Source organism: Rana temporaria, chromosome 7, assembly GCF_905171775.1.
Source record: "Rana temporaria chromosome 7, aRanTem1.1, whole genome shotgun sequence".
Taxonomy (NCBI): domain Eukaryota; kingdom Metazoa; phylum Chordata; class Amphibia; order Anura; family Ranidae; genus Rana; species Rana temporaria.
The window spans coordinates 188,127,783-188,141,061 of NC_053495.1; the positions used below are offsets into that span (position 1 = coordinate 188,127,783).

General features: G+C 45.7%; 1 protein-coding gene across 2 annotated transcripts in view; it reads right to left on the minus strand.

Annotated features, from left to right (window-relative positions):
- The window catches only part of AK5 (adenylate kinase 5), a 299,264-nt gene that overhangs the window by 192,129 nt on the left and 93,856 nt on the right, over nt 1-13,279 (minus strand). The window lies entirely within an intron of this gene.

Here is a 13,279-nt window from a genome sequence, read left to right on the forward strand (position 1 = left end):
GATTCTTGCCAAGAAACTCTTGCCGCCTGAGTGTACTGACTTTCATTTCAAAAGAATCGCGGTTCTCTTAAAAGGAAAGAACGCTGTGACGTCATCGCGAACGACGAGCTTGCGCTCGTCACATTCGATGCCCTCACTGCCATCTTGCTTCACCCTACCTATGCCGTGGAAGCTACCGCTCATGCGTCAAAGTCATTTCGAGCATGCGCGGGTTTTCACGGCGACAGGTAAGTATACACACTCTCGGGTTTCTCGTCTGGAAACAGGCTAACGAGAATCACGACGAGAAAAAAAGAGAGCAGGTTCCCTTTTTTTCTCATCGAGATTCTTGCCTGATGTCCAGACGAGAAACCCAAACGCCTCGTACACACGAACGGCTTTCTCGGCAAGAAGCAGTTTTCTTGCTGGTTTTTCCCAAGAAAGCCGGTCGTGTGTACGAGGCCTTATTCTAGGCTTATAGGTAGTGGAAATATCTCCTGAACATGCTCCGTTAGGAGATCTTTTTCTTGTAGTGCCCCAATGCCGTCATAGGCGCATGTGCTGTGAAGAAACAGACCTCTGTGATATTTCTTCCCCAGCGTGTACTGTGACAAAGGGCAGAGGGGCGAAGATGGACGCATTCTGCACAGGGGACAGAGCGGGCTTTGTTTGCAGGTAAGTGTCACATAATTGTCTAGTACATGATGCTTACTAGCTCATTATGCTTTTAATTTGCAGGGTTTGCACGGAGCAAAAGAGGAAGTAAAACACATCAGGGTTTACTTCCTCTTTAACCACTTAAGACCCGGACCAAAATGCAGGTAAAGGACCCGGCCAGTTTTTGCGATTCCACACTGCATCGCTTTAACTGACAATTGCACGGTCGTGCAACGTGGCTCCCAAACAAAATTGGCGTCCTTTTTTTCCCCACAAATAGAGCTTTCTTTTGGTGGTATTTGATCACCTCTGCGGTTTTTATTTTTTGCGCTATAAACAAAAATAGATCGACAATCTTAAAAAGAATGCAATATTTTTTCCTTTTTGCTATAATAAATATCCCCCAAAAATATATATAAAAAAAATGTTTTCCTCAGTTTATACCGATACGTATTCTTCTACCTATTTTTGGTAAAAAAAAAAAAAAAAATCGCAATAAGTGTTTATCGATTGGTTTGCGCAAAATTATTTATAAAATTTTTTTTTTTTTTTACTACGAATGGCAGCGATCAGCGATTTTTTTCGTGACTGCGACATTATGGCGAACACATCGGACCATTTTGACACATTTTTGGGACCATTGTCATTTTCACAGCAAACAATGCTATAAAAATGCATTGTTTACTGTGAAAATGACAATTGCAGTTTGGGAGTTAACCACTAGGGGGCGCTAAAGGGGTTATGTGTGACCTCATATGTGTTTCTAACTGTAGGGGGCGGGGCTGGACGTGTGACATCATTGATCGCCTTTCCCTATATCAGGGAACAGACGATCAATGACAGCGCCACAGTGAAGAACGGGGAAGCTGTGTTTACACACAACTCTCCCCGTTCTTCAGCTCCGGAAACCGATCGCGGGACTCCGGTGGTGATCGGGTCACGGAGCTTCGGACCGGGCACTTAAAGAGGACGTACAGGTACGTGCTTGTGCCCAGCCGTGCCATTCTGCCGACGTATATGTGCAGGAGGCGGTCCTTAAGTGGTTAATATCCACCACTACAGGTTACTTGTTTCAATACAATTGATCCCAAAACTCAATTGTATCTGTCGAAACCTAAAGCATTAGTAAACCGTCTATCAATTTTTTAGGTTACAGCCAAGAAAGGAAAACACAGTTTGGAAAACATTTTTGAAAAAAAAAAAAAAAATAGCACAGTAGACCCTTCTTAAAACACAAGGTATCTTGTATTGCTCATTTATCAAAGGTCGGGGGCATGCAAATCATTCCTTAAAGCTTAGCTGAACTCAAACAAAATTGTAATATATTGCAGCTTATCAATCCTTAGATGTGGTGGGCGTTTGTACGCTCCATCGGACAATTGTTGTCAGACTTTCCGCCCAACAAATGTTGGATAGCATGCTTTAAAATTGCCCTTCAGACAAAAGTCCTACTACGCTTTGTTTGCAGAAAGTCCGATCGTGTGTACAAGGCTCAAGTGTGTAGATGAGTAAAATTCTTCTTGTACTTGTATTTACTCGTGAGTAAATTACTGCACTCAAATGAAACATTTTTTTTTTTTAGCTCTGTACTCAATGCTGTATTACTGATCTTTACTTTAGCTGTGTGTAATGTCCCATAGACAACAATGCAACTCATTTCAGATCAGTAAAAAAAACTCAGCATTTCTAACTCCTAATGCCCCTGGCACACTTGTACAACCAGAGCCCCTGATTTACAACACATACACACTATTATTATAAAGCTGATTATTCCATATACAGTTGTTTCACGCTCGCTGGCCATCATCAGTACAGTAAATGGATTCCTTGCCTCTCATCAGACAAAAGAACCTGCTACACGAAGAGCACAGTGTGTTCCAATGATGATAACACTGAAGAAGTTCAGAGATTTGCGAGCTCGGTATAGAATTTAGATTATTGATTAAGAAAAAAAAAAATCTCTACCATTGACAGCTCTTGTCTGACTTGGAATGAACAATTCAGCAGAATCTAGATGTGATCAATGAGATGCCTACAGCTGATCATCCACCTTACTGTCTGATTGCACAATCTTCTTTGGAACTACCAAAAGCTATGTAGTTCCAAAGAAGATTGATTGGTTACATATTAACCACTTGCTTACTGGGCACATAAACCCCCTTCTTTCCCAGGCGAAATTTCAGCTTCCGGCACTGCGCCGCTTTAACTGACAATTGCGCGGTCGTGCGACGTGGCTCCCAAACAAACTTGGCGTCCTTTTTCCCCCACAAATAGAGCTTTCTTTTGGTGGTATTTGATCACCTCTGCGGTTTTTATTTTTTGCGCTATAAACAAAAAAAGAGCGACAATTTAAAAAAAATATATATATTTTTTTACTTGTTGCTATAATAAATAGCCCAATTTTTTTTTAAAAAAACTCTTTTTTCTCAGTTAAGGCCGATACGTATTTTTCGACGTATTTTTGTAAAAAAAAAAAAAAAAAAAAAAATCGCAATAAGCGACTGGTTTGCGCAAAAGTTATAGCGCCTACAAAATGGGGAACAGAATTATGATTTTTTTTATTATTTTTTTTTTTACTAGTAATGGCGGCGATCTGCGATTTTTATTGGGAATGGGATATTGCGGCGGACATATCGGACACTTTTGACACAAATTTGGCGCCATTCACATTTATACAGCGATCAGTGCTATAAAAATGCACTAATTACTGTATAAATGTGACTGGCAGGGAAGGGGTTAACACTAGGGGGTGAGGACGGGGTTAACTGTGTAGCCTGGGTGTGTTCTAACTGTGTGGGGGGAGGGGGGTGACTGGGGGAGGTGACCGATGCTGTGTCTCTATGTACAAGAGACACAGATCGGTCTCCTCTCCTCTGACAGCACGTGGAGCTCTGTGTTTACACACAGAGCTCCACGTCCCTGCTGTCACCTTCCGTGTCACCGACGATCGCGTGTACCCGGCGGACATCGCGGCCGCCAGGTACACGCATCGGGTCTTCGGCGATGCGCCGGGACAGTTTTTACCCGCCGCGCGCCACTGGGGTAATGCACATAAAAGGCCGTGTTTAAACGGCCACTTGGCACTTGAGAGCCGCGCTGCGGACGTATTTTGTCTATAGCGCGGATCTCAAGTGGTTAAATAGATGGTCACTGGATCTTTTAATGTGTTTGGGGCCCATCTACTTTTTAGACCTACCCTTTCTCATTTCTTTCTAGTTAAATAAAACAGTACATGGCTCCATTCCATGTCCCTGGTGATTGGAGCTGCACGATTCTGGCTAAAATTAGAATAACAATTTTTTTGCTTAGAATAAAGATCACGATGCTCGTGGCGTAACATCATCTATCACATTATACAAAAAAATTGGGCTAACTTTACTGTTTATTTATTTTTTTATTCATTAAAGTGTATTTTTTCCCCCGAAAAATTTTGTTTAAAAGACCGCTGTGCAAATACAGTGCGACATATAATATTGCAACAACCGCCATTTCACTCTCTAGGGTCTCTGCTAAAAATTATATATATATATATACCGTATTTATCGGCGTATAACACACACAGGTGTATAACACGCACCCTAACTTTAAGAAGGAAGTTTCAGGAAAAAGACTTTCCACAGCCCCCTGCGTATAACACGCAGGCACAGTTTACCCTCTATTTTCAGGGTAAAAAAGTGAGTGTTATACTCCAATAAATACAGTATATATATATATATATATATATATATATATATATAAAATGTGCAGGGGTTCTAAGTAATTTTCTAGCAAAAAATATTGATTTTAACTTGTAAGAAACTAGTATCAGAAAAAAGGCTTAAAGCGTTTGTACAGGAACATTTTTTTTTCCGTTTAAAATAACAAACACGTTATACTTACCTCCACTGTGCAGTTCGTTTTGCACAGAGTAGCCCCAATCCACGTCTTCTGGGGTCCCTCGGCGGCTGTCTCGGTCCTCCCCGCAATTAGTAACCACAGTCATGATGGTCACTAATTGTGGGCGCGCTCCCGTGATACAGCGAGCGGCCATAACGGCTCACTGTATCACTCGGCCCCGCCCCTCGGCGCACCCCGTCACTGGATGTGATTGACAGCAGCGCCAGCCAATGGCTGCGCTGCTCTCAATCCCATCCGCTCTAGCCAAATGGCGGCCAGGCTGAGTGGCGAAGAGGATCTCAGGACCGCGCGGGACTTTCGAGGGGTCAGGTAAGTATAACGGGGGCTCGGGGGGGGGGGGGCGTTATGCAATGTTTTTTCACCTTAATGCATAGATTGCATTAAGGTGAAAAAAATAAATCATTTACAACTCCCTTAAGCCTCTTAGGCATCATACACACGGCCGAGAAACTCGTCGTAAAGAAACATTGTTTTTCACGACGAGTTCCTTGTCAGGCTTGTCGAGAATCTTGTCACGCTTTCTTTGCGTACACATTGTCAAGAAAATCTCGTCGTTCTGAAACGCGGTGACGTACAACACGTACGACGGCACTATAAAGGGGAAGTTCGATTCCACTGGCGCCACCCTTGGAGCTGCTTTTGCTAATCTCATGTTACTGCGTGTTAAGTAAAAGTTTGGTGAGAGACGATTCGCGCTTTTCAGTCTGTTACAGCGTGACGAATGTGCCATCTCCATTACGAACGCTACTTTTACCGAAGGTGCGCTCCCATCTCATACTTTATTCTGAGCATGCGCGGGTTTCTAAGCATACACACTAACGTGTTTCTCATCGTAAACCACCCCGACGAGAAACACGACGAGGAAATTGAGACTCTCGACGAGGAAAAGGAGAACTTGTTCTCTTTTTTTCTCGTCGAGTTCCACAAAAAACCTACACGCGACCGTTTTACTTGGCAAAAAAGCACTGCCACCAAGTTTCTTGATGGATTCTGTCGAGGAAAACGGTCGTGTGTACGAGGCCTTTTACACGCACGGTTTTCTTGGCAAGAACCAGTAAGAAAACTGCTGGCAGAGCTTTCTTGCCGAGTAAACCGAGCGTGTGTACGAGGCTTTCAAGTTTCTCGTCAAGAAAACTGCCCAGAATCTCGACGAGAAATATATAGAACCTGCTCTCTACTTTCTCGTCGTGATTCTTGGCAGTGTTTTCCTGCCAAGAAACCCGAGCGTCTGTATACTTACCTGGCGCCGTGAAAACCTGCGCATGCTCGAAATGACTTTGACACATGCGTGGTAGCTTCATAGGCATAGGTAGGGTGTAGCAAGATGGCGGCGACAGCATCGAATGTGACGAGCGCAAGCTCGTCGTAGTCAATGAAGTCACCGCGTTCGTGCCATTCAAAAGAACGGCGGTTCGAATAGAGTGTCTGTATTTCTGTGCAAGAAATTTCATGCAAAGAATCTCGTCAGGAAAAACACATTTTTTTCCTGACGAGATTCTGTGCCGTGTGTACAGGGCTTTAGTCTTTAAGTGGTTAAACTGACCTTATTTACAGACCAACTTTCATTTCTTTGATCTAAAAGAACTACATTTACACTGAATCGGGGAAATGCTGTATTAAAGTGGAGTTCCACCCACTTTTGAGAGGTGGTCATAAACGAAAGACCACCTCTCCACCCCTAGTTTTTGGATATATAAAAAATATGCTTTTTCTTCTATCGTACCTTTTTATGAAGTACATAGTGTACTTGCGATCCATCTGGTCTGCGAGGCAGGATATCATATCCTTTTCGTGCGGCGAGCCCCCCCCCCCCCCCACTATTCATAAAGCACCGCGCTACTCATGAATGCACAGTAGGAAATTGGCAGTGAAGCCACCAGGCTCCACTGCCGGTTTCCCTTAGTTCGAATGGCGGCGCCTGCACCCGATCTGATAGGTGGATCGGCCTCAGGGGACCAACATCACTGGCTCCCTGGATAGGTAAGTGTCTTTATTAAAAGTCAGCAGGTTTTGTAGCTGCTGACTTTTAAAAAAAAAATTGCGGGTGGAACACCGTTTTAAGATTGTGAGGGGGGGGGGGGGGGGGGTTGAATCGCGGTCTCAATTTTTTAACGATTAATAGTGCAGCTCTACTAGTAAGTATTATTTCCTACTGTGCGCCTGGCAAAGCTTGAAATTTACTTTTAAATGGCGAAAGCTCTTTAAAACGTATTTAACACTATTGTCCGTATTTGTTGGTGGAGTTTGTTTCTACACTAATACTTTTTCTGGTTCAATTATTTTTATTCAATTATGCAATCAGAAGCCAAGTAACAAGAAAAATCACCTAGTCTGCCCAGGCAGGGGCTAGTACTAACGACATGAGTAAAGACAGACTTACACAGTATGAACAAAAGAGGAGTATCCTTCACAGTCAATCATAATAAACATAAATACAACAAAAACATTTCGGGGAGATCCTGTAGCTAGCAATGCAAACCAGGACCAATGTAATGCCAGACAACATTGTGGTTGGTCCTGACCTGAACACACATAAAAATCAAAAATCAAAAAAGGGCATATGGACCAGTCAAGAAAGAAAAAGAAAGGAAACAAGAAGACGGTGGGAAGGTGAGATGAGAGTGGGAAGGAAAGAACAGGGACTATCGGGGATGCCAGTCAAAACCGGCCCAGTTGGTTTCTACACTTATACTTTTAATTTTAAGTTGATAACTGCTTCCCAAAATGCTTCCTCTACCTGGTGGTTGGCGGAGTTATCGGAGAGAGAAACAGACATGTGGGTAGCCTGTTACCACAATCAACCAGCTCTACATTGGGTGTATTTCATAAAAAGAAAGGGGCAAAGATAATGTAAACTCCTTCCTACTTTCAGTATGCTAGCATATTTTGGACACAATTATGCCTAATAATAACATGAATCTATCAAGGCTTATTAACAGAATTAAAAAAAATGCAACTGGTAAATTACGTATTATATCTAGGGGATAAGGAATAAGGTGTAATACTTATCTTAGACCAGGGATGGCCAACCAGTGGCCTAGGGGCCACATGTGGCCCGCGGAGCCCTCTGATGTGGCCCTTGACCTCCTGCTCCTAAATGGTGGGTTGGAAAGCCCAGATCACGGGTTGCCGACCAGCCATACCGCAGCATCAGTGTTGTGAATGAAGCTGGTGGTAGAGGAAGAAAGTGGCTGCGTAGCAGAGCCCCATAAGCCGATGCTTCCTCTACAGCGCCGGCTTTTGCCACAGGCGAAGTCTATGGCAAATTTCAGCTAACGCGCAGAATAGATACAGGTGCACTACGCTGCACCCGCGGTGTGAGCAAACTACAGAACATCAGTGTGAAAGCAGTCTTAGGCCCTTTTCACAAGATCAGCCTGACCAGCCTTTTCCACTAAAGGCGAAAAAAGAGATTTTTAATACAGCTTACCTGTAAAATCTTTTTCTTGGAGTACATCACGGGACACAGAGCGGCATTCATTACTATATGGGTTATATGGAGTACCTTCAGGTGTAGACACTGGCAATCTCAAACAGGAAATGCCCCTCCCTATATAACCCCCTCCCATAGGAGGAGTACCTCAGTTTTGTAGCAAGCAGTATGCCTCCCAAAATGGTCCTCAAAAAAGAGGGGTGGGAGCTCTGTGTCCCGTGATGTACTCCAAGAAAAAGATTTTACAGGTAAGCTGTATTAAAAATCTCTTTTTCTTTATCGTACATCACGGGACACAGAGCGGCATTCATTACTATATGGGATGTCCCAAAGCAATGCTTACAATGAGGGGAGGGAGAACATCTCCAAGACAAAAGGATTTAATTTAGAGATATACTCAAATCATAATAAATCCAACTTAGTTGAGAAAAATAATTTTTAAATTTTAAATTTAACTCAAAAAAGAGGAGCCCCCGGAATCCGAGGGTCTCAAACTGCAGCCTGCAGCACTGCCTGCCCGAAGGCAGTATCAGTATTCCTTCTTACGTCCAACTTGTAGAATTTTGTAAACGTGTGGACAGAAGACCAGGTTGCCGCCTTGCAAACTTGAGCCATAGAGATCTGGTGGTGTGCTGCCCAGGAGGCGCCCATGGCTCTAGTAGAATGAGCCTTTAATGATACTGGAGGAGGCAACCCTTTCAAGCCGTAGGCCTGAGTGATTAATTGCTTAATCCACCTAGAAATGGTGGACTTTGCAGCTGCCTGCCCCTTCTTGGGCCCATCCGGTAGAATGAACAGCACATCTGTTTTCCGGATCTTCTTTGTAGCTTTAAGATAGGCCTTCATGGCCCTGACAATATCCAAGGTATGCAGCAACCCTTCCTTTCTGGAAGTAGGTTTAGGGAAGAAGGATGGTAATACCAAATCCTGGTTCAAATGAAAACTGGATATGACCTTCGGTAGGAAGGAAGGATGAGGGCGGAGAACGACCCTGTCCTTATGAAAAACAAGATATGGTTCCTTACAGGATAAGGCCGCCAGCTCCGAAACTCTTCTTGCGGAAACTATGGCAACCAAAAATACTAACTTCCTTGTCAGTAGAACCAAAGGAATATCAGCCAACGGCTCAAACGGTTGTTTCTGTAAACTTGACAGAACAAGATTTAAATCCCACGGACAAAGCGGGGATTTAACTGGAGGTCTAATACGTAAGACCCCTTGAAGGAAGGTCTTAACCAGCGAGTGGGTGGCCAGCGGCCGCTGAAACCACACTGACAGAGCAGAAATCTGTCCTTTGATTGTGCTTAATGCCAATCCTTTATCCACTCCTAGCTGGAGAAAACTTAATACTCTATCGATGGTAAATTTGCGAGAAAGCCATCGCTTGGACTCACACCAGCCTACATAGGCCTTCCAGACCCTGTAATAAATCACCCTAGAGACCGGTTTCCTGGCTCTGATTAGGGTAGAGATTACTTTCTGAGACAGACCTCTACCCCTGAGAATCAGGGATTCAGCTTCCAGGCCGTCAAATTTAGATGCCGTAAGGCAGGGTGGAGGATCGGACCTTGCGATAGCAGGTCTGGCCGTAGAGGAAGAGTCCAAGGGTCTCCCACTACCATCCTTAAGATTAGTGAGTACCATGCCCTTCTGGGCCATGCTGGAGCTACCAGGATGACTGGTATGTGCTCCACCCGGATCCTGCGCAGCAGGCGGGGTAGTAACTGGAGCGGGGGAAACGCATAAAGAAGTTTGAACTGATGCCAAGGGCAAACCAACGCATCGGTTCCGCAGGCCATCGGATCCCTTGAGCGGGATATGAACCTGTCTAGTTTCTTGTTGAGTCTCGATGCCATGATATCCACGTCCGGCACTCCCCATCTTTGGCAGAGTGCTTGAAAGACTTGTGGATGCAGAGACCATTCCCCCGGCCATAGAGTCTGGCGGCTTAAGAAGTCCGCCTGAAAGTTGTCCACTCCTGGAATGAATATTGCCGATATGCAGGGCACATGAGCCTCTGCCCATAGGAGAATCAAGCTCACCTCTCTCTGAGCGGCTTGACTCCTGGTTCCCCCTTGGTGATTTATGTATGCCACGGCCGTGGCATTGTCTGATTGAATTCTCACCGGGAACCCCTGCAATTTTGACGTCCAAGCCCTGAGGGCTAGTCGAGCAGCTCTGAGCTCCAAGATGTTGATGGGCAACTGCTTCTCTGGCTTTGCCCAAGTACCTTGGCGAGTGCAACCATCCAAAATTGCTCCCCAGCCCGTCAGGCTGGCGTCTGTGGTCACTATCTTTCAAGCCACTGGGCTGAAAGACTTCCCTTTCAGTAGATTCTGAGGGTCTAACCACCAACACAGACTTTGTCGGACTCTTGATGAGAGCGGCAACGGGATATCCAAGGCCTGTGGCCTTCTGCTCCATGCTGACAGGATGGCTGCCTGTAGGATGCGAGTGTGGCTCTGGGCGTATGGTACCGCCTCGAATGTGGCCACCATCTTGCCTAGTAACCTCATACATAGGCGAATAGTCGGTTCTTTCTTGCTTAGAACCAGTAGGATTAATTCCTTGATGGCTTTTACCTTCCTCAGAGGTAGGAACACTCCTTGTTGTTCTGTGTCTAATCTCATGCCGAGATATTCCAACTGCCTTGTGGGCTGGAAAGCTGACTTTTCTCGATTTAGGACCCAGCCGAACCTCTCGAGGTATTGGACCGTGAGGGCCACTGCTCGCTCCAAGCCGGGAGACGAGTGGTCTATGACTAGGAGGTCGTCCAGGTATGCTAGGATCGTGACCCCTTGGATCCTTAGCTTGGCTAGGATCGGAGCTAGGACCTTCGTGAACACCCGGGGGGCCGTAGCCAACCCGAAGGGAAGCGCCACGAATTGGAAGTGACGCGAAGCCACCATGAAGCGTAGATATCTTTGATGTGGCTGATAAATTGGAACATGAAGGTAGGCATCCTTTATGTCTATGGACGCCATGAAGTCGTCCTTCTGGAGTGTGGCAGCTGCTGACCGCACGGATTCCATCCGAAATGAGCGGATCTTTAGATATGCATTTACCATCTTTAGGTCCAAAATTGGCCTGACATCTCCATTGGGGATGATGAATAGGTTGGAGTAGAAACCCAGCCCCTGTTCCAGGCTGGCCGGAATCCGAGGCGGATCGTTTGGAATCCTCGACTCCTGGAAATGAGGAGGAGGAAACCTTAGGAAATCTAATTTGTAGCCTGTGGCCACGGAAGACCGTACCCACTCGTCGGGAATGCTGGCTTCCCAAATCTCTGAAAAGAGTCGCAGCCTTCCCCCCACCTTCGTGGGTGGGGGCGCCCCTTCATAAGGTTGGCTTGGGGGCTGGTTTTGCTGGTTTGCGAAACCACTGCCTTTTGCCTCTAACAGCCTGTCCTTGTGATTTGCTGTTGAAGCCGAAGTTTGCTTTTGCAGGAGGCCGTCGATACTGCTTGGCATTAGAGGGCCCCTGCCCAGGGGAATACTGTCGTTTAAACGCAGGCCCCTGAACCTTCTTCTTAGTTGGCAAGAGAGTACTCTTGCCGTTTGAAATGGTCTGAATGTATTTATCTAGGTCTTCTCCGAAGAGTCGTCCTCCATGGAAGGGGAACCCTACCAGGAGCTTCTTGCATGGGGGCTCAGCCTCCCAGCTTTTTAACCATAAGAGTCTTCTCATATGGATAAGGGATAACGATAAACGTGACGCTTGCTGGATAGAATCCTTGATTGCGTCTACCGTAAAACATATGGCCTTAGGGACATCCGAAAATTCTTCTGCCTGCTGGGCAGGAATAAGTTTAAGCATCTGCTTAAATTGATCCGATAATGCTTGAGCGACCCCAATCGCAGCCACAGCTGGCTGTACTACTGCCCCTGCAGTAGTGAAGGAGTTCTTAAGTAGTGCTTCCAAGCGCTTATCAACTGGATCCTTGAACACCTGTATGTTTTCTACAGGGCATGTTAACGATTTGTTAACACATGAGATGGCTGCGTCCACTGCAGGAGTAGCCCATCTTTTGGAAAAATTTTCTTCCATAGGATATAGGACAGAGAACTTCTTAGGTGGTAAGAAGATCTTATCTGGCTTGTTCCAATCTTGGAACAAAACTCCCTCTAATAGAGGATGGATCGGAAACACAGCATTGCTTTGAGGCGCCCTCAGTGAACCCAAAGCTGAAACCGTCGATACCTGGAGATCTGGTACTGGCAAGTTGAATGCCCTATGGACCAAGTCCGACAATCCTTGAATCCACCAGCTCTCCCTCAGGGAGACTGCCCCAGACTCCTCTGTATCCGGATCTTCGATCCCTGAACCTACTTGGTCCTTGTCCAAGAGGTCGTCCAATTCCCCTGAGGAAAGGACCTCCTCTTCTGAGGGTCCGCGCTCGGGCGACGGAGATCTATTCCGCTTACTGCCCCGCATAGCTGCGGCTATCATTTTACCCATGCTTTTCTGCATCTCTTTTAAAGAGGTGAGTAATACCTCCTCCGTGACCATCTTAGGGTTGGACTGACCCGCGTCAGCTCCAGCCCCAGATCCCGATGGCCCCAAGGCTCCCTGTGGGGAAAGCAGCGGCATAGCATTGTCCGAGACCTCAGACTCTCTGGGGGAATCCCCACCTCTTGTACCCTTGTTTTTTGATGCCATGGTACAATACCGAGGTACACCTGCTACTTATTGGTACCTGGGACTTATAAATAGTTAAATGCCCAAACACCTGTTTGGGGGATAAAAAATGCTTCCTCTCCCCTAGATGACACTTCTCTTTTTTTTTTTTTTTTTTTTTTTTCAAAAAAAAATCTTTTTTTTTTTTTTTTTTTCAAATCTAGGAAAGAAAAAACATTCTGTCCCCCTGAGTAGTATTGCAAGAAAAACTATGAGATGGAAAAGAAACAGCCTATTCCTAGGCTTGAAAACAGTCTTTCTGAAGACTGCAATATTCTTTCTGGCCACTGTGTGTCCTCGGCGCCCCGTGCTTGCCGTTCTGGTCTTTCCTCCTCAGTTCCAAAGTATTGAATGAGCTATATGGAACAAACAAGGAAGGGCCGCCCCTTCCTTAAGCCACTGACCCGCCCTTCCCCCCCAGCAATCTCAAACAGGAAATGCCCCTCCCGACAGGGGGGGGGTGGGGTTGGGAGGAAGGGACCTCTCTGCTCCAGCAAACTGCAGCCATGAGGAGGTCAGCGTTTTGCCTGCTTTGCAGGCCGTGAGGAGGAAGACTGAATGGAGCATCGCCTGGAGGCTTGCAGGTAAGCACAGCTCTCTGACACACACATATATTTTTATATAACACAGGCCCCA